Below are 4449 nucleotides of genomic sequence, written 5' to 3' on the forward strand. Positions count from 1 at the left end.
AGCAGCGTAGGGGGTTCCTCACGGTGAGGGCAGTGAGGGGGTTGGGGAATGCCCTGCCGGGGGTGTTGGGTAGGGGGTTCCTCACGGTGAGGGCAGTGAGGGGGTTGGGGAATGCCCTGCCGGGGGATGTTGGGTAGGGGGTTCCTCACGGTGAGGGCAGTGAGGGGGTTGGGGAATGCCCTGCCGGGGGATGTTGGGTAGGGGGTTACTCACGGTGAGGGCAGTGAGGGGGTTGGGGAATGCCCTGCCGGGGGATGTTGGGTAGGGGGTTCCTCACGGTGAGGGCAGTGAGGAGGTTGGGGAATGCCCTGCCGGGGGGTGTTGGGTAGGGGGTTCCTCACGGTGAGGGCAGTGAGGGGGTTGGGGAATGCCCTGCCGGGGGATGTTGGGTAGGGGGTTCCTCACGGTGAGGGCAGTGAGGGGGTTGGGGAATGCCCTGCCGGGGGATGCTGGGTAGGGGGTTCCTCACGGTGAGGGCAGTGAGGGGGTTGGGGAATGCCCTGCCGGGGGATGTTGGGTAGGGGGTTCCTCACGGTGAGGGCAGTGAGGGGGTTGGGGAATGCCCTGCCGGGGGATGTTGGGTAGGGGGTTCCTCACGGTGAGGGCAGTGAGGGGGTTGGGGAATGCCCTGCCGGGGGATGTTGGGTAGGGGGTTCCACACGGTGAGGGCAGTGAGGGGGTTGGGGAATGCCCTGCCGGGGGATGTTGGGTAGGGGGGTTCCTCACGGTGAGGGCAGTGAGGGGTTGGGGAATGCCCTGCCGGGGGATGTTGGGTAGGGGGTTCCTCACGGTGAGGGCAGTGAGGGGGTTGGGAATGCCCTGCCGGGGGATGTTGGGTAGGGGGTTCCTCACGGTGAGGGCAGTGAGGGGGTTGGGGAATGCCCTGCCGGGGATGTTGGGTAGGGGGTTCCACACGGTGAGGGCAGTGAGGGGGTTGGGGAATGCCCTGCCGGGGGGATGTTGGGTAGGGGGTTCCTCACGGTGAGGGCAGTGAGGGGGTTGGGGAATGCCCTGCCGGGGGATGTTGGGTAGGGGGTTCCTCACGGTGAGGGCAGTGAGGGGGTTGGGGAATGCCCTGCCGGGGGATGTTGGGTAGGGGGTTCCTCACGGTGAGGGCAGTGAGGGGGTTGGGGAATGCCCCTAGTGATGGGGTAATGGCAGATTCTGTTAATGCCTATAAGAGGGGCCTGGATGAGTTCTTGATCAATCAGAATATCCAAGGCTATTGTGATACTAATACCTACAGTTAGTACTAGTGGGTGTATATATAGTTTATGTATGTGAGTGTATAGATTGGTAGGTGTGGGTTAGGTGTGCTGGGTTTACTCGGATGGGTTGAACTTGATGGACACTGGTCTTTTTTCAACCCTATGTAACTATGTAACTATGTAAGTGTATGGGGGGAGAGGTAAGTGTATGGGGGAGAGGTAAGTGTATGGGGGGAGAGGTAAGTGTATGGGGGTAAGTGTATGGGGGGAGAGGTAAGTGTATGGGGGTAAGTGTATGGGGGGTAAGTGTATGAGGGAGAGGTAAGTGTATGGGGGGAGAGGTAAGTGTATGGGGGGAGAGGTAAGTGTATGAGGGAGGTTGTGGGGGAGAGGTAAGTGTATGGGGGGAGAGGTAGTGTATGGGGGAGAGGTAAGTGTATGGGGGTAAGTGTATGAGGGAGAGGTAAGTGTATGGGGGGAGAGGTAAGTGTATGGGGGGAGAGGTAAGTGTATGGGGTAAGTGTATGAGGGGAGAGGTAAGTGTATGGGGGTAAGTGTATGAGGGGAGAGGTAAGTGTATGGGGGGGAGAGGTAAGTGTATGGGGGGAGAGGTAAGTGTATGGGGAGAGAGGTAAGTGTATGGGGTAAGTGTATGAGGGGAGAGGTAAGTGTATGGGGGTAAGTGTATGAGGGGAGAGGTAAGTGTATGGGGGGAGAGGTAAGTGTATGGGGGGGAGAGGTAAGTGTATGGGGGGAGAGGTAAGTGTATGGGGGTAAGTGTATGAGGGGAGAGGTAAGTGTATGGGGGTAAGTGTATGAGGGGGAGAGGTAAGTGTATGGGGGGAGAGGTAAGTGTATGGGGGAGAGAGGTAAGTGTATGGGGGAGAGGTAGTGTATGGGGGAGAGGTAAGTGTATGGGGGTAAGTGTATGGGGGGAGAGGTAAGTGTATGGGGGTAAGTGTATGAGGGGAGAGGTAAGTGTATGAGGGGAGAGGTAAGTGTATGGGGGGAGAGGTAAGTGTATGGGGGTAAGTGTATGAGGGGAGAGGTAAGTGTATGAGGGAGAGGTAAGTGTTATGAGGGGAGAGGTAAGTGTATGGGAGAGAGGTAAGTGTATGGGGGAGAGGTAAGTGTATGGGGGAGAGGTAAGTGTATGGGCGGGAGAGGTAAGTGTATGGGGGTAAGTGTATGAGGGGAGAGGTAAGTGTATGGGGGTAAGTGTATGAGGGGAGAGGTAAGTGTATGGGGGGAGAGGTAAGTGTTATGGGGGGAGAGGTAAGTGTATGGGGAGAGAGGTAAGTGTATGGGGGAGAGTAAGTGTATCGGGGGTAAGTGTATGGGGGGAGGGTAAGTGTATGGGGGTAGTGTATGGAGGGGAGAGGTAAGTGTATGGGGGGAGAGGTAAGTGTATGGGGGGGTAAGTTGGGGTATGAGGGAGAGGTAAGTGTATGAGGGGAGAGGTAAGTGTATGAGGGGAGAGGTAAGTGTATGGGGAGAGAGGTAAGTGTATGAGGGGAGAGGTAAGTGTATGGGGGGAGAGGTAAGTGTATGGGGGTAAGTGTATGAGGGGAGAGGTAAGTGTATGGGGGGAGAGGTAAGTGTATGGGGGAGAGGTAAGTGTATGGGGGTAAGTGTATGAGGGGAGAGGTAAGTGTATGGGGGGAGAGGTAAGTGTATGGGGGAGAGGTAAGTGAAGGGGGGAGAGGTAAGTGTATGGGGAGAGAGGTAAGTGTATGGGGGTAAGTGTATGGGGGAGAGGGGTAAATGTATGGGGAAAGGTAAGTGTATGGGGGGGAGAGGTAAGTGTATGGGGGGTAAGTGTATGGGGGGGAGAGGTAAGTGTATGGGGAGAGAGGTAAGTGTATGGGGAGAGGTAAGTGTATGGGGGTAAGTGTATGAGGGGAGAGGTAAGTGTATGGGGGGAGAGGTAAGTGTATGGGGGTAAGTGTATGAGGGGAGAGGTAAGTGTATGGGGGGAGAGGTAAGTGTATGGGGGGAGAGGTAAGTGTATGGGGGTAAGTGTATGAGGGGAGAGGTAAGTGTATGGGGGGGAGAGGTAAGTGTATGGGGGAGAGGTAAGTGAAGGGGGGAGAGGTAAGTGTATGGGGGGTAAGTGTATGGGGGGAGAGGTAAGTGTATGGGGGAGAGGGGTAAATGTATGGGGGAAAGGTAAGTGTATGGGGGGGAGAGGTAAGTGTATGGGGGGTAAGTGTATGGGGGGGAGAGGTAAGTGTATGGGGAGAGAGGTAAGTGTATGGGGAGAGAGGTAAGTGTATGGGGGGAGAGGTAAGTGTATGGGGGTAAGTGTATGGGGAGGGGTAAGTGTATGGGGGAGATGTAAGTGTATGGGGGTAAGTGTATGGGGAGAGAGGTAAGTGTATGGGGAGAGGTAAGTGTATGGGGGAGAGGTAAGTGTATGGGGGAGAGGTAAGTGTATGGGGGTTAGTGTATGAGGGGAGAGGTAAGTGTATGGGGGTAAAGTGTATGGGGGGAGAGGTAAGTGTATGGGGAGAGGTAAGTGTATGGGGGTAAGTGTATGGGGGTAAGTGTATGGGGAGAGAGGTAAGTGTATGGGGAGAGGTAAGTGTATGGGGGTAAGTGTATGGGGGAGAGGTAAGTGTATGGGGGGTAAGTGAAGGGGGAGAGGTAAGTGTATGGGGGGAGAGGTAAGTGTATGGGGTAAGTGTATGGGGAGAGAGTAATTGTATGGGGGAGAGAAGTGTATGGGGGAGAGGTAAGTGTATGGGGAGAGAGGTAAGTGTATGGGGGGAGAGGTAAGTGTATGGGGAGGAGGATGGGGAGGTAAGTGTATGGGGGAGAGGTAAGTGTATGGGTGGAGAGAGGTAAGTGTATGGGGGAGAGGTAAGTGTATGGGGAGAGTAAGTGTATGGGGGGAGAGGTAAGTGTTGGGGGGAGAGGTAAGTGTATGGGGGGAGAGGTAAGTGTATGGGGGGAGAGGTAAGTGTATGGGGGGGAGAGGTAAGTGTATGGGGAGAGGTAAGTGTATGGGGGGAGAGGTAAGTGTATGGGGGAGAGGTAAGTGTATGGGGGAGACGTAAGTTTGGGGAGAGGTAAGTGTATGGGGGAGAGGTAAGTGTATGGGGGGAGAGTAAGTGTATGGGGGAGAGGTAAGTGTATGGGGAAGAGTGTATGGGGGGTAAGTGTATGGGGGGAGAGGTAAGTGTATGGGGGTAGTGTATGGGGGGAGAGGTAAGTGTACTATGGGGGAGAGGTAAGTGTA

Source organism: Xenopus tropicalis, chromosome 3 (assembly GCF_000004195.4).
Source record: "Xenopus tropicalis strain Nigerian chromosome 3, UCB_Xtro_10.0, whole genome shotgun sequence".
Classification (NCBI taxonomy): domain Eukaryota; kingdom Metazoa; phylum Chordata; class Amphibia; order Anura; family Pipidae; genus Xenopus; species Xenopus tropicalis.